Source organism: Solea solea, chromosome 9, assembly GCF_958295425.1.
Source record: "Solea solea chromosome 9, fSolSol10.1, whole genome shotgun sequence".
Taxonomy (NCBI): Eukaryota; Metazoa; Chordata; class Actinopteri; order Pleuronectiformes; family Soleidae; genus Solea; species Solea solea.
The window spans coordinates 142,869-165,573 of NC_081142.1; positions in this window are offsets into that span (position 1 = coordinate 142,869).

Here is a 22,705-nt window from a genome sequence, read left to right on the forward strand (position 1 = left end):
AGTCCATCATCAATTCTTCACAACTTTTCATGTCCCCTTTCTCCACAGATTCACTGTGAAATTGCCTATTCAGGTTGTTAAATAAGTGTGACTGCTGTAAACTTCTGACGACAACAGCCGGTGCTTTGAATATACATTAGGAATGTTGACCTGCAGCAGCAATTAGTCGTAGTCTTTGTTTATCCTTCACAGCTCTTTTCTGTCTTTTGACACACTATTTGTTTTCAGACAAGTTCTGGTGAATCTCACATCAAGAGATAGTTTCTGTTTCTTTTCACTTAAAAGAAAACCCTTAAATGTATGAATCAGTGATCTATTGCCACAATATGTCTATTTCAGAAAACAAAATTAAAACAAATATATACATATATTTTACCCCACTCCCAAAACCAATGAAATGCCAGTGTTAGAGCCATCTGAAATAAAATATATAAAAAACAACTAAACCTTCATCCTCATCTTAAATGAAGCAAACAACAAAAGCAAAGGTAGATTTCATAATCTGAAGGTTACCTAAGCAGTTACAGGACCCAAAACTACACATTTCACTTGTTCTTGACCAATACGTTTGTAAGTACTTATAATTTAAGCAGGTGGAACCAAGAAAATCTCTCCATTTCAGATGATATTGACACATTTTATTAATCAATGCAGTTTTATACCCTTTTTTATTTAGGTTTCTTTGCAGTGTAGGCAGTTGCTAGCAGTGTGTCCACAAAGAGAAGTTGTAAGTAGCGGTACTTTCATACATTCACCAATGCACGCACATTGGTGACTGTTGACATTGGCAGATGAGAAATTTTACATTACGTGGCCCACACCTGATCTATGTGGACTCAAACCAGGTCGTTCCACAAAGATTCCCATAATCCTGCTAACAAACAAATAGATGGACACCAGTGATAAGATAACTTCTCTTGGCAAAGGTCACAAAAGTGACATGTAGAAAATAGTCAAATTCTAAGAAAGGAAAACTAGGAATTTGCTCAAAGTGCATGATTATCTTTTAGCATTAGCACGTCTGGTTAGAGCCCTGGTTTAATTAAATAAGAAAGTTAAAAGAAAAATGTCCAAGTGTCCAGATATCAGGTCTCCTACTTGCTTTGAACATCCAAACACTGACAGGTCCTCATTTAGCAGGATGAACATGATTTACCAGCTACTCATGACAAGGTTGGAAATCATCCGTGCAATTAGCAAAAATAAATGTAGCCAACGTGAGCTAAAAGTCCCCAAATCCAGTTAAATCACATTTAAACCACTGACATCAAGCTTTTCTCCCTTGAGAGGCAGAATAAGAATGACTGAAGCAGTTTTGTTTGTTACAGTAATAAAGTTTTTTTAGGTTTTTTTTTCTTTTTGGCAGTAATGCTTCTCTATCCTGCTGCTGCTAATATAAGAAGTAATAAAGATAAAGGCAACATCTTTATGACATTTAGTCACACTGTCTGAGTCCTCTCCTTTGTCTTTAAAGAGACCATGGGCTATAATTGGAGACCAGTTCACATCCTTTCTCTCGCCTGAGAGGGTAAATGAGGGATCCCCAGACTCCAGGATTACCCTATTATTGAGAAGACGTTTCCACTAAGCCTCCACCACTGACACATACTCCTGTTCTGTGGCCTATTCACTTTGAAATATGTCTTGTCAGGGAGGCTTACGGAAAATCTACATAATCCGTTTTCATCACAATTAAAGATACCACTGAACAATAAAATTGCTTGCTCTCTGGTTTGTTTCATGTTGCTTTGAGGGGAAAAAGAGGACGAGGGAAGATGTGGCTGAAGGTTGCAGTGAACATCAGAACATCATGTGACCTTTATGGTGTTAGAGCGGCCGCATGAGACTGGTGCCAAACGTTCAAATGCATTCAAATTACAGTAATTTACCTGGCGATGTGAAAATATTCATAGTGATAATTTGACAAAAACTAAAACCCGAGATAATTTCAAGAATCTTATGAAACTGCAAGCATCATTTGGGAAAAGCCCAAACGTTTTTGGTAATAGCCCATTACCTTAGCTTTCTGCTCAGTACAGACTGTAAATAAAATAGTACACTATAGAGATTGTATAATTATGTATTTGAACAATATACTGTCCTGACTCATGAATCCCTTTATTGTTCATAATGTATAACTTTGCTGATGATAGCTTCATTCGTTTTGGTGGTTCACCTGCAAAGTATCCTATTCCTTTCACTTTTTGAAGCCTTTGATTCAAAAGTCAGAAGACCACCAAAGGCTCCTCCTTGTGGCACTCATTACATTACATTACATGTCATTTAGCAGACGCTTTTATCCAAAGCGACTTACAATAAGTGCATTTAAACATTTGGGTACAAATAAGAGCTAGAAGTAAGAAAGAGCTTCAAGTAAACCAAACTATGAAGTGCTAGTCGTAAGTGCGATGCATACGTTTTTTTTTCTTTTATCGTCGTCGTCATCGTCTTAGTCGAGGTAGAGTCGGAAGAAATGTGTTTTTAGTCGGCGGCAGAAGATGTGGAGGCTTTCCGCTGTCCGGATGTCGATGGGGAGCTCGTTCCACCATTTGGGAGCGAGGACAGTGAACAGTCTTGAGTTCTGCGAATGCCTCTGCGATCCTCTCAGTGAGGGGGCAGCGAGCCGGTTTGCAGATGCAGAGCGGAGTGGGTGGGCTGGGGTGTAGGTTTTGATCATGTCCTGGATGAAGGCTGGACTGGATCCGTTTGTAGCATGGAACGCAAGCACTAGGGTCTTGAAGTGGATGCGAGCAGCTACAGGAAGCCACTGAAGGGAGTGGTGTAGTGTGGGAGAATTTTGGTAAGACCAGTCGAGCTGCTGCATTCTGGATGAGTTGCAGGGGTCGTATGGCACACGCAGGGAGACCAGCCAGGAGGGAGTTGCAGTAATCCAAGCGTGAGATGGACAAGAGCCTGGACCAGAACCTGTGCCGCCTTCTGGGTTAGAAGAGGCTGTATCCTTCTGATGTTGTGCAACATGTATCTGCAAGATCGAGCTGTTGCAGCAATGTTGGCAGTGAGGGAGAGATGGTCATCAAGTGTCACACCCAGGTTCCTTGCGGTATGAGACGGAGTTACCACAGAGTTGTCGAGGGTGATGGTTAGGTCTGTGGTGGGAGAGCCCTTTCCTGGGAGAAAAAGAAACTCAGTCTTGTCGAGATTGAGTTTCAGGTGATGGTCAGACATCCACTGAGAGATGTCGGTCAAACAAGCGGAGATCCGTTCTGCTACATGTGTGTCGGAGCTGGGAAAAGAGAGAATGAGTTGGGTGTCGTCGGCGTAGCTGTGATAGGAAAAACCATGAGAGAGAATAACAGAACCAAGAGAGTTGGTGCACTCGATGAATGAATCACTAGGACTGTATGTTGGTGAGCTAGACAGCATTTTAAAGTCCCTCACGTGGCATATTAATGATTAATGATTGAAAGTGTTTAACTGTTTTGTGCAATAAAATAATATACTCTCCCACTCTGAACAGAAATGATATCTGGGGACTATGAATCAGTTTGAGGCGATTCATTTTGGAGATGTTAATATACATTCATGATCTGCTGGTGGCGCTAGATGAAAAGGAAGTAGGGCTTCATCCTCTGGAAGCCATGAATGTACCAAATGTACCAAATCTCTGTAGAAGCGTTTTGTTTTTTGTCCCATCGATTATGCCTACGGTGAGATATATTCATGCTGATGGTGGCGCAAGATCAAAAGTATACAGGGTTCATCTTCTGGGGGCCATGAATGATTGTGAATTTTTGTAGAAACATTTTGTGCTAATCCACTCAGCAGATGTTGAGTTACTGTATGTTCACTAGTTTAGTAAAAACTTAAACAAATATATGTAAGGTTCATCCTTTGGGCATCATGAATGTATACATTTTCAAAAGCAATCCATCCAGCAACACTCAAGGAAATAAAAGAAATACCAAACATAGTGTGTCTTGTTGCTGCATTGCAACGTGGTCTATTGAAGCTACAGTCAGTGTCTCCGTCCTCTACATCAGGTTGCACTCTGTGTGGCAGCGGTGAGTGGATGAATTCATCCTTGTGCTTTGGCTCGGAGCATTTGACCCCTAAAACTCGACATTGACTGATTGAGTTCTCTTGCTTCCCTTTGACCTGTCGAGAACATTTCAAAACCGCACAATGTCAGCTAAGTTTATTCACAAGCAGACTGGACCACTGATATTCTTTCAAAGAGGTTGTAACCTTTTGTTAAGAAGTAGCAGCAGGGAAGTTAACAAGTAACACACAACAGCCTCCTGCAGTATTATGTGAAGTACAGGGCAGCGAGGAGGGCAAATATCCTATCATCTTGTTCAGAAACCTGACGCTTCTTTCATCTCTAATATCCCTATTCTATCAAGTCCTCACTTTCAGTCTGAGGTCAGATGATGTCATAACTGATGCCCGAGTGCCAAAACACTGACACGGCTATGCATCCCATCCCTGTGATGCCTCTCCATTGACAACATGGCTCTAAAAAAGACACTGCTGAAGACACAAACTGCACCTTTTACTGTTAATTATTATTATTTCATTACAAATGAAGAAATGTCTGCTTGTGGTTCCCAATGACGGGTTAGAAGTCAAAAACATAATTTAAACAAATATTGAGCTGTTGCAGTTTCTAGATGGCTTTGACGGAGGCAGTAAAGGATGTTTATTCTTTCCAAGTGGTCTCTCATTATAAATATATTTTATGGATAAAAGTACCGGAATGTCTGACCTTTACACTAAAAGGGCCTGTAATGACTACATGACTATGAATACATATACAGAAATGTATCCTCCTTACTAGTAGTACAAATGTGTCCTCTGTGGAGATATTTGTAAACCTGAATATCTCCCACCTACTGCATACAACTGAATGAACTCACTACACTTCTAGGAAGACTTTCTTATGTAACGATGTTGGACGAGAAGGCCTGGCTCACAATCTGTTCCAGTTCATCCCGAAGGTGCTCAATGGGGGTTGAGGTCAGGGCTCTGTGGGCCAGTCAAGTTCTTCCACACCAAACTCTTCAAATCATGTATTTATAGTCATTGAAAAGGCTTCCTCAAACTGTTGCCACACATTTGGAAGCATAACACTGTTCAAAATGGTTTGGTATGCTGAAGCGTTAAGATTGTCCTTCACCGGAGATAAGGGCCTAGCCCAAAGCATGAAAAACAGCCCCAATTACACAATAATACAATAATGATAAATAAGTTTGTCCATGTAATGTATCTACAATGCAGTGCTACCTATGTGCATTATATGCAATTCAGATAAGATAAGATAAGATAGCTTTTATTTATCTCACAGTGGAGAGAAAACGGCATTATGATTCAATTATAAATGCTAATAATACTATTACGTTTAACAAAGGAAAACTCGTAACTAATAACTCAAAGTGTACAGATAGCTTTTAGCATGAAGCATTCTGTTCAAGACCCTGTAAAAACTAAATTAGCATATCATAATCCTGCTAACAAACAAAGAAACAAACAAATCAACAGATTGTTTTAAGCACATTTACACTTACATCTAGGATGGCGTGATATCACTCACAAACCTTTCCTTTTTCAACCTCTGTTCAACTCCTTTTCAACATATTTGTGCTAGCCATTTGAAATCTTCTTCCCCTAAAGAGGAAATAAACATAACATGACTCTTTTATTTACATTGTTTTTTACAGTGAAGCATCTATAGGATTTTTGGATTTAAAATGTGTGCCTGTCTGATATCCAATCCAGTGATTTTGACCTGTCTCTGACAAATACCAATAGGCTTATCTCTATACATTGGTAGTATAGGGATGAGTAGTAGTATTTTATTTTTCCCGTTGTGCACATAAAACCCACACTTTCACAAAATAATAATACTTGAGCTAATGAAAATGAAATCATAATTTAAGATCATGGTACATTTTAAATGACCTATATGCAAAATATTCTCTATTAAATTTGAACTAACTTGGAACTGGAAAATAAAACCCTCATAATTCAACTGAATTATAAATATAGTGTAATGACAAACGCCACAAACCTGAATATCTTGATCACATACGTGGAAAAATTGGGTTTAACAAGTCAATATACTGTACATTAAAATGTTTACTACGGTATCTTTTTTTAAATGTCCTTTACATTTTGAAGTGAAATCATGAGCCACTTCATATGGATTATGTGTGGACACCACAGTCTCAGGCTACACATCACAAAGCTTTTTGCCTTCCTTTATGTAATTTTAACTTGCCCGAAGTTTGTAGTTGAGGCCTTCGGTGTGCGAACCCTCGGGTCATACACACTGCATTCCTGTTTTTGTTGACAGTGTAATCCTCAGAAGTATAGCTAATTATCCTCAGAAGCATGTCTTCCAAATACCAATTTGTCTCAAAGTGTCTTTCTGCAGCTGCTGGGTTGGTGTCTAGAAGGGAAACAGGAGATTTCAGGAGGTAATCTCGTGTTCTGAAAGGAACACGAGTCAGGCTCTGGGTCAGGATGGATGTGAAAGGGAACCGTATTCATTTGGTGTATTTACCTGCACGACAAAAACAAGACCTTCAATTAAATGAGTAAATTCCCAGAGTCACAGATGTCCAAGTTCGTGTAGAGTCACAACTCTGATTAAAAATAACACTTATCATTAACATACATGTCACCATTCCTCCCTTTCAGCGTATCTGCAGGTTTCAACAAGTCAAATTTGAGACCTTTTTAAAGACCATCATTTATGCAATTTAAGACCTGTTTCACGAATATACTGGCAAAAAAAAGAATGAAGCATGTTAAGGAATATTAGAATTACTTACAAAATATATTTCTATTGGCTTTGGCTCTGATCAGCATTGGTGGAAACCCAAGACCCACATTTCTCCTTCATCTAATTGGTTTTTGGCAGAAATACAAATTCATTTCTTGCACAATTAAAGACCACATATAAGAAATGAAAGTCCTTGAGCTTCAAAAAAGAACTCAAGACGTGGTCTGTAACCAGGCTGCTATTGGACGATACTAGCTAGGCGGCACATGTTCTGGTCCAGGCTCTTGTCATCTCACGCTTGGATTACTGCAACTCCCTCCTGGTTGGTCTCCCTGCGTGTGCCATACAACCTCTGCAACTCATCCAGAATGCAGCAGCTCGACTGGTCTTACCAAAATTCTCCCACACTACACCACTCCCTTCAGTGGCTTCCTGTAGCTGCTCGCATCCACTTCAAGACCCTAGTGCTTGCGCTCCATACTACAAACGGATCCAGTCCAGCCTTCATCCAGGACATGATCAAAACCTACACCCCAGCCCACCCACTCCGCTCTGCATCTGCAAACCGGCTCGCTGCCCCCTCACTGAGAGGATCGCAGAGGCATTCGCAGAACTCAAGACTGTTCACTGTCCTCGCTCCCAAATGGTGGAACGAGCTCCCCATCGACATCCGGACAGCGGAAAGCCTCCACATCATCCGCCGCCGACTAAAAACACATTTCTTCCGACTCTACCCCGACTAAGACGACGACCAAAAGAAAAGCACTTACTTATACATCGCAGTTATGACTTCATAGTAGGGGTGCAACGGATCAAAAAACTCACGGATCGGATCGTTCCTCGGATCAGAATCACGGATTGGATCATTTTTCGGATCAGCAAAAAAAGTCTCGCACAATCTTTTCGCTGAAGTGGGTGCGCGACGGCGCACCATCGTAACGTGGCTCAAGCACTTTCAGCATGTGTTCAGCCCTCGTTTTGCACAAGCGAATATGGCCTCATGTCTGCACCTATAAACACAGCGATAGCGTTTGTGATGGCTTTAGCTCAGTCTGATTTTGCAACAAGGGGCTGCTTAATGGCCGCGGTGATAATCGGTTGTTGAGCAGCCTTCGTTTTCACTCCTAAAACACAGTGAAACACCGGGGTGATGTCGCTTCAAATGTGTGGCCATGCTTGATGTGTTTTCACTGTCATGTGGCTTACTTGTGCCACAGTGCCGACACACCGTCACGGTTTTATCCACTAACCTCTTTCCTTCGTCATTATATTTGACAGGGAAGCCAAAATGCTCCCATACAGGGGATTTAAATGACGCGGGGCGTTCAAGCTCCTCCGTTCCTCCGCTCGCCACGACCACGCTGTGTGTGGACTGAACATGCGCACACATTTTTTTTTCATAAACCAATCCACGGATCACGTGTGTGCCGAACTGAAGATATTGATCCGAACGGATCCGAATGATCCGTTGCACCACTACTTCATTGTTTGGTTTACTTGAAGCTCTTACTTACTTCTAGCTCTTGTTTGTACCCAAATGTTTAAATGCACTTATTGTAAGTCGCTTTGGATAAAAGCGTCTGCTAAATGACATGTAATGTAATAATGTAACATGTAATGTAACATGTAAAGTCACATGTAATGTAGCTATCAATCACACTGGTGTCCACTTATGCACCGTACTTAATCATCTATTTTCCTCTAAATGACAACATCAGTTACAAAAATGACATCATATTTTATTGCAGAAGACCTGAAAGAAGTTATTAATTCCTAAGGACAATGATTACTGACATTATAAATGAGGCAAATGTTCCCATTGATTTCCGTTCAAACTGAGTTCCTTTTGAATTCATATACTGGCCATGTATCTTTGTGACTTTTTACCATGTGTTATACAAAATATGAAACAAAAAACCAAGATGTGCAAAGTGCAAAAGGTCAGCTGACAAACCATTGAGTGACGTCTCAGTGTGTTGATATTGTATAATAATATAATAAATAATGTTATCGAGTTTTTTTGGTTTACCTACAAAGGATTTTCAATGATATCGAGGGAATCACAACATTATTTGTTGACATTGTTTGTCGAATTGTTGACTTTTCTCAGCAGAGAACAGAGGAAGACAAGCAGGAGGCCCTGATCCTCATTGTCTGTTTACTACACAAAGCTCGGAGCCAATCAAGCCAAACTGATGACTTCTGACCTTGATAAAGGGACGCCTCAACCCGAAGGTCTCATAAGCTTTGTGTTGACGGGTCAGAGCGAGAGTTAGCTTAGCATCTAATTAATGTTTAATAACCCCTGCTTGTTTGTCAACACTTTTCCCACTGTCTTTTTGCATGCCTTATAATCTTTAGAGTGCCTGCAGGCGCAGCATTGGCTGATAGCATCTTAAGCCTCTTGTTCCAATACCCTGGCCTGGCAGTAACAACACTGGCCAGTCACTCATTTACAAGCAAAGATAAATGCACAGTCCTTAATCTGACTTCAGTTAGGTCTCCAGATGCAGCAGCAGCACAGTTCAGGCCTACGTCTTTAACTCCTCCTCAGGCTTAGCTGCCCCATCAGCCCGGCTGCTGTCATGTCTGCTGCCTCCACTCTCACCTCTATCACCTGCCACACAGGTACACTGCGATAAGCGCACACTCTCACACACACACACACACACAGAAAGTCTTTCTGGTAATTAGCATGAATTTAAAGGGAAAATTCCACATCTTTTGTGTCGATCACCACTGGAGATGTATACTGCAAAGCTAAGAAAAGGGTCAGATGTACTATCTTGTTTTGAATTATGTATATTCATGTTTATATATATTTGACTGCAAAATGTAACCACTGAAATACAAGAATTGTGACAATTTATTGATATTATGATAAAATGTATCGTCTGTAACTTAGGCTACATCGACATTATTATTAATGTTATTATTAACATCTCAGCTGATGAGCCGCTCGAACCAGACGTGAGATACTACAGGACCCTGACGTGCGAGTATACCAGGGTCCACAATATGCGACGTGCATTTCGGTGTGCGTTGAAGTATACCAGGGCCTTTATGCTTCACACCATACTTAGCACAAGTTTTTCATCCAGTAAGGATACATACAAAGTCAAAGCAGAGATGCAAATGTTGTGTTGGTTGCATTACCACTACTAGGCAATCACTCGTGTCCGAGCGGAAGTTCCAAATCAGATCTTTGAGCCTCAATTAGCAGGACACGAAATGCTACATTTGCTCTAGTTCAAATATTTGAACGATAACAAAATGATCTTCAAAATAGATGAGAACCTAATAAGTGCTGTGTGCAGACACCAGGAGCCCTATTGACATGACATCATTGCATATATCTGAATACAGGATGTGTGAAGCCAGATTAGATCATATGTGGTCACATATGCCAACTGTGAACAGTCATATTTTGGCACTATCCAGATGCAATCAGGTCACTGAGGGTGGTTGCTAGTAAACGGTAAATGATTTCTATGAATACAATTTAGTCTTCATGACCACTCAATGCTGTTTTATGCTACACCCATTCACTCACATGTTTGTACAGCACATCTATATGCAGCACATTTTTCAATCGCACGTCTTCCATACTCATTCATACGCTGCCGGCACAGCCGTCAGGAGCAACATGAGGTTAAATGGTCAGTATTTATATAGCGCTTTTCTAGTTGTGATAACCACTCAAAGATGCTTTACACTACAGTTTTGCCATTCACCCACTCACACAGCCACATAAACTACCGTTATACAACTTGGTCCCATACCTCAGAGAATATCCTGAAGCCATTAAAGTCTCTCATCAAATAACACTAAAAATTCTGGACAAAAAGCCTCTACAGTATCATTATTGTAACATCTTAAGTAAGTATAACATTTTGGATTCTGATAATTATCAGATATTCATGGATGCTTGCCTCATCTTTAGAGTTTTAAATAAACTTGCTCCCCCTCCCTTGATGGATTTTATAAGTAAAAAAAATAGCAGTCGAGTAAACACCAAAGCATTGACCAGAGGGGACTGCAACGTACAAAGGCGCAGGACTAAATTTGGCCAAATGGTGGGGTCTATCAGAGGCAAACAGTCATGGAACAGGCTACCAACTGTGACACCTATTCAAAGTTTAAAATTGCACTGATTGCACATGGTTGAAAACTAACCAGACATGCACTCACAGTTAGATTATTCACTTTTTTTTTCTTTCTCTTGGGCCCCAAAGTTTTAATCTTAACCTACAAGTTACTTGTCTATGGTTTACTTGTAATGTGTAATGTCTTGTGATTTATGTATTCTTTTGTATCATGTCCTGTTGAATGTCTACTGCACTAACCTGCCTTAGGACAACGGATGAAAATTAGCTATTGTGCTAACTCCGGCATACTTACGTTGTTGCTCTATGCTGACATGTTGATGAATATGCATTGTCCTAATTCAAATAAATAAATAAATCTATGTACATTTTCCTATCACACATCTTCACATTCACACGCTGCCGACACAGCCGTCAGGAACAGGACATAGGGAATCAAACCCACAACTGTGACTTGAAAGATGACCAGTTTTACCACTGACTCACAGTCCCCCAATACTAGATTTCATTGCAACCTTTGAAAAAATTAAAAATAAATCATTGCCAATACCTTTATTTTCATTTTATAATTTATTAAACTGACAGGATTGGTTGCGGCTGGCTCAGTTGCACCGTTTGGCTTCTGTCTCTCATTACAAATTCGATTTGTAAGAGCTTTTCTTGTTAATTCTTGTGTTTCAGGCAAGCACAAAAATGAAATCTCTGCAAGCGCCTAATAATTATTGGAGGAGAAAGAAATAATTAAAAGCGAGTCACTTACACAAGCTCATTAAAGCTTAGACTATCCACTCTATTTTCCTTTTGGTTTGAATGAGACAAAGGCAGAACAATATCCCATTTAAAGGCTGTTTCAGCGTCCCATTCATTTGAATTGGTGGTGAAGTGTCAGTGTTTTCCTGTGGATTAAAGTCTGATAGCACTCGCAGGAAGAATGACTCTCACTCCTCCCTCCCCTCCTTGTTTGAAGACTTGTGAATACATTCAAGGAAACGACGGAGAATGAGAGGCAGAGACGAAGAGAGGGACTGAAAGGGAAGAGACGAATAGGAAACATAATAGAAGAATGCCTCCAACGCACTGTCTGTGGAGGGTGAATTAGGAGGCAAACAGTGTGATTATTGTGTGATGGTGGTGGAGATGGTTGTGGCGGTGATGGTGGGATCTTGCCAGCCCCAGGATGCAGATAGAAACCACCAGGGGTACACAAGGGGAGCAGGCAATTGTGATTTATGGGTAGCAGCAGGCTGATAACGCTGCTCCCTTCATTTAATGCCTTATCGGCTGCGTTAAAGAAAGGCCACAATTTGCAGCATTCTTAAAAGCCCCAGATGTGACTAATCTGTGCAACCTTCCAGACAATCTGTCTCAGAGAAAAACTATAGATCACTCACTTGTCTTCCTGATCTCGGCCTCAGAGGAAAATGGTTTACGAAAAGTGTGCCTGTGTGGTTTAAGAAAAAAAAAAGACAGAAGTAAGAGTGAGAAGAAGATAGATAAAATACGGTTCATCATGCATTGCGATAAAAAGTAAGAGACAATACAAAAGTCACCCTAAAAAAGGGAAAGAGATTGAAAGGAGTTACATTCTTTTGCTTGTTTCAACTTTAGCTAGTAAACTTCTGTTCAAATGACTCTAATTCCTGTGCTAAGAAGCCCTGTCCAGAAATGTGGATTCCCAAAATGGCTGCCCCATACAAACACTGCTGCTTTTACCATAGCACTTATGTCCTATTTGTTTCACACTAAATCAGTCGAACACATTGTACTGTTTAATTTCCAATGTCGTTTGTCTACACCAGAGACTTCTCTCTGGAATGATGTGAACTCAGAGTTGACGTCACTCCCAACTCCCGAGTTCGTATGTGAATGGAATGCAGCATCACATCCGTCCTCCGGGATCCAATTGCAAATGGATAGTCCTAAGTATGACTTTGTACACCTGACATTAAAATGCATCCTGGATGTGTCTCCTGTTACCGCATGAGATCAGATCTAGCTGTGCTGGCTCTTACACACCAAAGCCATGACTGTTTGCAAGAATTATTGGTCTGAGTGTGCAGATGTGTGTATGTGGGTGTGTAATCCAAGCTCTACTCATACTGTTGTAACATGAAACAAGTTTTAACCATAACAAAATGCTGCATATGATCAGTGTTAATATACTGGCTGTCCTCTGCATTCTACCCGTGTTTGAATGGGGTCCCATGCTCAGGGTTTGTTTCTCTGCATGCATTGTAAAACAGAGATGCTGGTAAGTGTTGCTAATAGCCTATAGCTGCACACACGTATACGTGCAAACAATAACTGTTGCTCATGTGCCACATGTACTTCCTGGCTTCAATGTTCCAAAACTCCTCTCTGTGCAACAGTCAGTCTCCCCTCGTAATGGTTCAGCATGCTACTGCATATTAAGGGGGAACATGATTACAAAGCAGCACCAGCTTTGACAATTAATTCATGTGTAACTGCTTTCATGAACCCTCCCTCGCCCACCCCAAAAGGCTCTAAAACGGTATGTTTGTGACTGTAGATATAGTAATAAACGTTATTTCATAAATTTGTAGGATTGAATCTGTGAGTATTCAAAATTGAAAGATATCTAAAAACAAACCAATAAAGCAGTGGTTCGTTTTAGTCTCCATGAGGACTACTGGTCCTGACAAGGTCTGTGTGCCAGAAAACATCCTAAAGAGGTAACAAATACAGGAACACACAAACACAGCTGTGTGTCATATCTCACCATGTTTCTGAAACTGGATGCAGCAGTGCTGCTGATCAATACTAATCCCAGAAATAATTACTCACTTAGGTATGCCATTGATTTTTTAAGGGCAGTTGTTTGCATTTGTGTCATATCTGATCCTAATCATCTTAAAGGGCTTTTATTTATTTATTTGCTTGAAGTTGAACGTCCTTGGTCGTGTAGAAATGCATGAATGTCATTTCATGGTCTAATCAATGACAAGTGGCAGTTCCAGTCACTTTCATGCGCACGGCTGTTCACCCACGATTGCTCCTGAACAGAGACAAATAAAAATAAATTCATATCGTACAGGAGAGCGTCTTCATATCGATCAGCTCTACGGTGAGATAAACAATAGTGCCCCCCCCCCCACACACACACACACACACACACACACATTAACCGGACAACACGGGGCCAAAGGAGATTTCACACAATGGTTTTTGCATGCAGAGTTTTTCCACTCCACGACTGTGATACGGCTCATTCCTCAGCTGAGTTCTGCTAATAGTTATGTGCAAAAAGCTGGAAGGAAGTGGAGGCGCGTTCATCGTCGGGTCAATCATCTGTGACGATGCGACATCGCCTGTTAATCCCTCCCTACCGCTCCGCCGTTCCCTCCCTCTGTGGTTATAGCAACAATCCTGCAGAATGTGAGCAATATTTGGCTTTAAAGGCGCTCGTAGTTTCTTTAAATTGAGGGCATATATTTATTTTTCATATGCCTCACTGTGTTCTACAAGTGTAATTAGTCTGGGATACTCAGCAGCTGATCCGACCCCCCCCTCCTTTGCCCCCCACACTTCATTCTTAAGTATTCATGGAAGCCAGTGATCTGACAAATGGAATTTTTCAGCATGGAAACATCTCACATCTCAGACCTTATTCCAGCAGATAATCCCGTTTAAATATCCAGCCTCATTTACACAGCCCAGGTAGCAAAGGTTCGTGCTTATACATGCATACTTACACACAAGTGTTCCCCTGCTCGCTCACATACCTACAGTGCATATATAGCCAAATATGCAACAATAAAGCATCTCCATGGCTGTTTGTGATAATGTCCCTACAGGCAGTCATGTCCAATATGAAAGTAATAATACTTTTTTATTGCACTCAAAGGGATAGAGAAGTGTTCTTCTACGTGGTGCCACTTTGTCTCACCATTAGACAACCTTTAACGCCTGGAAACTCAAGTCTGTTGCTTTGTTATCCACTCACTCCCCACACCAAATTCCAAAGAGAAAATGAGTCATTTTATATCACAGCACACAGGAGTTGGTGATCTGCTGCCTCTGTCGGTAAGTTTAAATGAGGCAGCAGTAGACTAGCAGCTCCTGTGTCCCTGTGAGCTTCTCTATTCATTTGCTTAGTGGCTAAAATGAGGTTTTACTTGTGCTTCATCATTTGAATGCATTGAGGTCCAGTATGTAAGAATGAGTGACATCTAATGGTGAGGCTCCAGCTCAGGGAACTAGGGGGGTTTTTTGTTCTTTGTTTGCAAAATAAGCTTCTGGGTGATTTGTCCATCTGGGCTACTGTGGAAACATGGCAGCCTCTAAAGAGCATGACCGTTGACTAATATATATACAGTATATATACACTGCCTGGCCAAAAAAAAAGGGTCACATGGTTAGAGCACCTTTAGCTTTGATTACTCACTGTGGCATTGTTTCCATAAGCTTCCGCAATGTCACAAGGTTTATTTCCGTCCAGTGTTGCATTCATTTTTCACCAAGATCTTGTATTGATGATGGGAGAGTCCAACCACTGAGCAAAGCCTTCTCCAGCACATCACAAGATCTCAATGGGGTTCAGGTCTGGACTCTGTGGTGAAAATGATGTCTCATGCTTCCTGAACCACTCTTTCACAATTTGAGCCTGATGAATCCTGGCATTGTCATCTTGGAATATGCTCATGTCATCAGGGAAGAGAAAAATGCATTGATGGAATAATCTGGTCATTCATTATATTCAGGTAGTCAGCTGACCTCATTCTTTGGGCACATGATGTTGCTGAACCTAGACCTGACCAACTGCAGCGACCCCTTACCTATTTGCTTAGTTAAATCCAGGTGGCCACTTTTTTTTTGGCCAGGCAGTGTATATATATATATATCAGAATCAGAATCAGAAGAGCTTTATTGCCAAGTACGATTTGCACATACAAGGAATTTGTTCTGGTGTCATTGGTGCATAGCAAGCATACAAAATTTAAAAAAGTTAAGTGAGCAGTATACGTATTTATACACAGTATATATATATATATATATATGTATATATATACATACATATCAATCTTTTATTCAACAGCTATGAAAACCAATTATGTCTTTTTTTGTTTACTTGTGACCTATAAAATTGAGGAATAAACCTCAATTAGTTGAAATGTTAGATACCCCCCCCCCCCACCACCACCACCACCACCTCTGCCTACAGGAGAATAAACAGAGGATTTTTGCTGCGTTGTCTGGGTTCTTGTAATGTGAATTGTCCATCTCGACTAACAGTATCTGCCCTTGGGGGCTGTCGCTGCCGCTGCTGCAGCTGCTGCAGCTGCTGCAGCCTTGACATTGCTTTGCTGTGCTGGCCTAGTCTCAGTTCACCAGGCTAATTCATCACTAACACCAAGGTCATCTCCATAATGAGGAGAGGTCAGCGTGATAAAGACTAAAGCTGTGATTGGATCACAGCACAGGTCCACGCGCTGACATGATACCCGCGTGTGCATACAGTTTCACGGTTAAAGGTCTGCGACCTCTGTGACTTGACGTGACCCACAGCGGCCGCTGCTGTTATGTTCACGCCCACTGGAGAGCTGGCAGGTCGCGTATTGTTTACTCTCCGCTCTTTTTGTTGACACGCTCCACTGGGGAATAACCTACAAGTGATTTTGGCATTTGACAGCATTTGTATGATATGGGAGGAGGAGGCACAGTGTGTGTGTGTGTGTGTGTGTGTGTGTGTTTAGGGAGTCACCTATTTGCTTTTTTTTTTGGTGTGATGGTCCAACGCTGAATGGACCCCCACCTCCTTCTCCACCTCCTCCCTTCCTCCTCCTCTGTCTCTGTCTCCCTGTGTTTCTCTCAGCCCGCCTGCACGCCTGACAGACAGACAGATGCTATCTGCCGTGCATCTCCAGCTCTGGGCCTCTATCACTCGCCACAAACAGCCCATTGCTCGCACACAGGCTGCAAATTTTCGTCTGCCTCTCTGCCTGTAGATAAGGGCCAATATCAGTGACAGAACATATTTTATGTATGAAATGTAGCTCACAACAAGCAGTCAAGCATTAGGTTTGTTTAAATGGATGATCCTTATCGGCATTCTTTCAACACGGAGTTCTGACATTGTTCTGCGTTTATTTTTCTCCACACACAGCGCTTTGTATTAACGCTATCTAGGGCCACAATTGGCTTTTAGAGAGGCTCCTGTCCGCGGGGGTGAATTCATCGCTATTTTAATTACAGCAGTTGCAGCAGCAGCAGCAGTTAAAAAGGGCCGCGCATGTGAGGGATATTTCATACACAGCCCGCGGTTTGTACTTCTTCCTCCTAAAACCCATCCAGCCGACGTTTCCGCTGGATTATTTGCCGGGGATTTCTCAGAGAAGCAACACTTTCTCTCCCGACTGTTGGCTGTTGTTAGCATCAGATATTGGATGATTTCCATTTAGTGCTTAGGTTATGCTTGTCAGTTTGTGCCCAGGATTTTTGTAATGATGGAAATAAGATCTCACATATGCCATGAGTCTGGCTGACATAATAGTTTGTTGGGTGTGTGTGTGTGTGTGTGTGTGTGTGTGTGTGTGGGTAAGAACTACAAAAAATGTATTACAGTTGGTCCAGAACAGGAAAGAAAAAGCATAACATCCCTATTTTACATTTCCTTCTTTTACCTATGCTGGTTATTTAAAATGTGTACATTTTAAGAGAAAGGCTAGAATGCAGTTTTGCTCATTTATTTATTGACCTTCCCTCCCCCACAAAAAACGACCCACGCAGACGCTGTAATAATCACTGTTGTAATAATTCTGTAATAATTGTAATAATTATTTAAAGCTGACTACTAACAAGCTTTGATATTAAGAGGAAAATGTGATCAACTGTGATTAATCAACAAATTCTGCAATATTATTATTATTATTATTATTATTATTATTATTATTATTATTATTAATAATAATAGAGAGATTCTTTAGACACATTTTTATTGTATCTATACATTTTTTTTGCATTTGTATAAAACCATGTAAAAATTGATTTAGAACAAATGTATGTTTCAACACAAATCCTATAAAAATGTATATAGTGTGTATGCGTTTGATTAGATGTTCAAGCCCTGTTAGGTTTGCCCCCTTTTAAATTCCCTCCCCTTCCCAAAATAAGCAAAGCCTCACCCTCAAGGCGCACACACACACACACAGAGGGGGTGGGAAGCGTGCAGGTCATTACCATAGCAAGCTGGCGTGTTTCTGAAGATACACTTGTTCAGAGTAGACAGGGGCAAGAGGGGGGAGGCCCGGGTGGCAACACAGGCCCAGTTTATTTCAATAACAACAGGCAGACACACGGCCTATCGAGTCGGACTGTGAATGAAACACTTGGGCTCTGATGGAGCGATAAGGCACAGATGCTAAAAAAAGAGGAGAGTAACTGCTGCAACGGCCTCTTGACCCCCGCCTCGCTTTGTTGTCCAGGAAAAAACTGGACACAAAAAAATTGTTTTATGAACCTCAATAAACTTTTTTTTCTCCTTTGGAAAAATGTATGTTTATTTCAGGAGAAAATGTAAAAATGTAAAACCTAACAATGCTGCACCCTCTCTAGTCATTTACTCGTGTGTAAACGTGAATTGTTAATTACACAGTGATCATTTTCACATGAATGGCTGCGTGTTTACTGTGGGGCTGACTGATCTCTCCCCGGGGAGAGACGATGTCAAGTGCTTTACACATAAACAGATGTGATCCTTTATTTCTTTTCTTTCTCTCCTCTTTCCCACACAGGTAATCCTCCGCTCTCGATTGGCGCTAAACTCGACAAACACGGCGGTTTTTATTTGTGCAGATACGGAGACGTTACACACTCAGATTTAGGAGATGTCCTAAGTCTAGGCTTGATTTCCTATGTTAACCGTGGCTTAACCGTGCCTGGATGCAGGAGAGCCTGTTGAGCGTTAGTGGAGTAGTTGTAAATATGTGGTAACACTTTCAGTGGTAATCCTCCTGCACAAAGAATTGCCAGAGATTATGGACCGGTTGTCTGACAGAGAGAATCCTCTGGCACAATCAAATTCCTATGGCTGCTGAGATTTGCGGAGGGCACAATGCTGCTGCTGCTGCTTCACCGCTCGGCTCGACAGTGGTGTGAGGGCGAGCTGTTCCCTCAGTGGAGAGCAAATATAGCGTGAAGTGCGTGTTAAGTAAACACATGGGTGACTAAAAAAATGCAGCTGCAGGAGGAGGCTGTTTGACTTTTTCTTTGTCGTCCACTTCACCAGGACGGTTTGACCTGTGCCCATCCTCCCTCCTGTTGATCCCTCCGTGCCGACCCCGGGTCTGAGGAGACACGAGAACCTCCTCCTCCACCTCTTCCTCCGAGCACTACACCACAATCGCCCTCGCTGACACATTTTAAGTGGGGTTTAAGGAAGTGAAGTGAAGAGAGAGTGCGAGGGAGCGAGAAACCCCACCGCAGCCCTCCAGCCCCGAGGATGAATAGAATGTAGAAACCGTTTCATTTTCAAAACCGGCCTCTGCACTCGGCTGAACCCACAATAAAAGTTGATAATTGAGAAGTGAAAGAGTGGGATCAATATGACTGTGGACGAAGAAGAAAAAAAATATAGAGGCTTGGGCTTATGTTTAATGCAGTTTAACTGATATTTAATATTTTCTGCTTTCTCTCTCTTCTTCTCTCTTTGTCCATGTTAAAATACTTCAAAAAGAATTCTAATAAAGTGGAAATTAAAAGGAGCGTAGATTGGGGTTGGAAAGAGAGGCCTCTAATCCCACTATCTCTTAATAATTCAAAGTCTCTTTTATTTTCTGAATAAAAAAGCGGAATTAATCTGGCACTGTGAAGCTGTCCTCTCTTCTCACTGTTTAAATAAATCCCCCGTTCGTACATTAGACGCGAGGAGGCCGGCTCTGGCTGCTCGCCAAGCTCTGTGTCAATTCCCTCCTGCCTCCTCTCCTTTCTCTCGCAGCCCCTCTTTATTCCCTTTCTTTTGCTTTCTGCCAGGGAGGGACCTATGAGAGAAGCCGCGCCACCAGAGAGCTGCTATCTCCAGAACCTGCTCGGCACACTGCAGGCCTATCACAGGCAGCTAAGACCACTTAGCTCAGGCTGCCAAAAGGCACCCGTATGAAACTTTACCCAGATATTAGGGCACTGTGAAGCCAAATGATATATTACAAAGGCATTGTGTAAGCGGGGGTGACCATTTATAGTATCTCTATAAGGCATGTGTGAGGAGTTATTCTTCTTGCCTGCTGCAGAAGTAGAGAGGTGGACATTTTATCCTTGAGCCCCTACACTTACAGTAGTTTGAACTGTGCTAATAAATAAAAAAAAAAGTCTATTAACAACAATGAATTTAATCGTCATGTTTTGTTTGTTTCTCTACAAGAGACAATGTCAACAATAAGTCTGCTCCACAAATGGACGGCTAAGTCGCCGAGCTCTTTTCACGAGACAAAAGATGAGCCTTTGAAAAGTGACACTGTGAAAATATAAAGGAGCTTAAAGGATCCGAGAGCAGAAGACGAAGACGGAGGAGCGGTGGAGGGAAATGGGAACAGACCAGAGTGTGAGCCTGAGGGGTGGTTGATTAGCACTGCCCCTCTCTATCAGTCCACAGACTGCCCGTCTTCAGAAGCTCCCACTCCCCCCGGTGTCCGTGAACTCCTCCTTTAGCCGGTGGTGCTGAGGAGGAGGAAGCTGCTGTCGACGACACTCACTTTTAGCCTGTTCCCACTGGTGGAAAAACAGTTTAACCCTGGGTTTAAATGGGTTTCTGACCAGTGAAAATATGTTTAATCTGCATTCAATCCCTCGTCAAATGATTCTACAATGTTTTTTTTATCTTCTTTGATCAGCATCAGGCTGAATTCAAGAATTCACTTCCGCCGCCATTTCCGGGCAACGCTCAGACGTGCGTTCATCTTCTGGCTGTTAGCATTACCGTTAGCTAACATTAGCAACCATTACTTTATACAACTAGGGACGGCACCAGAGACTGTAAATAAGAATGGCTTACTTTATCTTAGCAGCATAATTGTTGTAGTATCATTTAAAATCCTTTAAATGAGGGACCAAAGGAAAAGTTTTAAAATAGCAGTGACTGCAACATTGGTGTGGTGGCGTTATCTTCTGCCACCGACTCATGCCTCCAACCCAGGTTACAAAATCTTGGGTATACCTGCTAATTTTAGTGGGAAAGAGGCTAATCGCTGTCTTTTTCCTTCATCTGTGGATATAAGTGCATCGTCTCCACTCTTTTGATGCCCTCTGTGGCACCTCAGATCAGAGATGGCGTTGCAAAGCACCGCCGGTGTCGTTTGTGATTTCCAATAAAGTGCAGGGAAAAATATGAGTATCGTCTCAAGGTGAAGCCCAGACTGGAGCACGGGGGCCTCACAAGTCCAGGGCTAACCAATACGCACATGTCATTATAGTACGTGTTAGGGGGAAAAAGGCACCTTGATTTTGTGAGGCTCTCTGAAATGAGATCGACACACTCAAGTCTCGGGCCGAGTTTGTCGAAAACCCTACGTTTTTTTTTTTGTTTGTTTGCAGAATTCACCACTTCATATGTTATCAAATGATGTATAAAAAAAAAAATCAAGAGAAGAACGAAATAGAGAGGACCGAGAGGGAAAGTATAAAGGTGTCTTAAGTTCCCCGAAGGCAACAAAAAGTCATTTTTGCCGAGGTGCGTGTGTGTGTGTGTGTGTTTGTGTGTGTGCTATTTTTTATTTATACACCTCCTTCGCTCTGTTTCTTCATACATACTGTTTGTGGGGGTATCGTTACACCAGACGGAGGGGTGAGGTGAGGTGGGGGTAAAAACCATTTGCATTAGCATCACTGTCTGACTCCAGGCTCTAAGCAATGATACTTTATTCCAATACCATTCAAAGGGCCATTATCAGTCTACCCCCTCTGTCCCCTCTTCCAACACACACACAATTACACAACGAGTCGCACACACTATTCCCATCCAGCAATATCACGGACAGCATCTCGAGCAACACTGGCACAGAGGTACAGGACGGGTGTGGGAAGTGGAGGGGAGGGACATTTCCGGAGGGGGGTCCTGGCATGTAATTGTCCTGGTGAGCACTCAATAGCACCTTAAACCAAGCAGGCAATCTACAAAGCTGTGCAGTGAAGGAGGGAAAGGCCCTGTGGCTACAGGGACCCTAATAGGAACTTCTTTCTCACAGAGATAAATGGAGAAAGTTCCTTTTTATTTATCGGTAGCTGCTGTTTGGGACTGGGGCTATCAAAGCACAGCAGTGCTATTTATCCCTCCAAAAAGGATTCGTCCGACACGAGGCTGAGGGCAAAAGAGGGGTAAGAGAAGGCTAAGGAGGAGGGGAAGGTGGGGGCGACCGCTGGAAATTGGCAGAAACAGAAGGTCAAACTCTTTATCTTTTTTTATTCCCACATCTCTCCCTCTCCTTCATTCTTCCACAGCTGTCCTCTCTCAGTTTACCTGTTGTGGTAAGAAAGACAGTTGCAGTCATGCAACTCCTCTGCTGAAATGTATTAAAAAAAAAGCAGGTGTTTTTACAGTAAACATTGACATGTTAAAAAACTGTAGATACGCAGTTTGTTTACATGACAAAAAGGAATTATTGTGCTTTTAAAATACATAGTATAATAATCGCCTCCATTGTAGATTTTGATTGTATTAAATTGAATTCCTCAGAGTTGTTCTAACACACACACACACATTTGTTTGTGATTGGGAGTCTAGCTGCTAACTGCAACAAAAACATGAAGTCAGACAACAAATGGCCGCATGTAAAGGCCCATTCATACTCCATTTGTATTTCCTTTATGTCTGTCCATCCCAAACATTCATTTTGTCACTACCCTA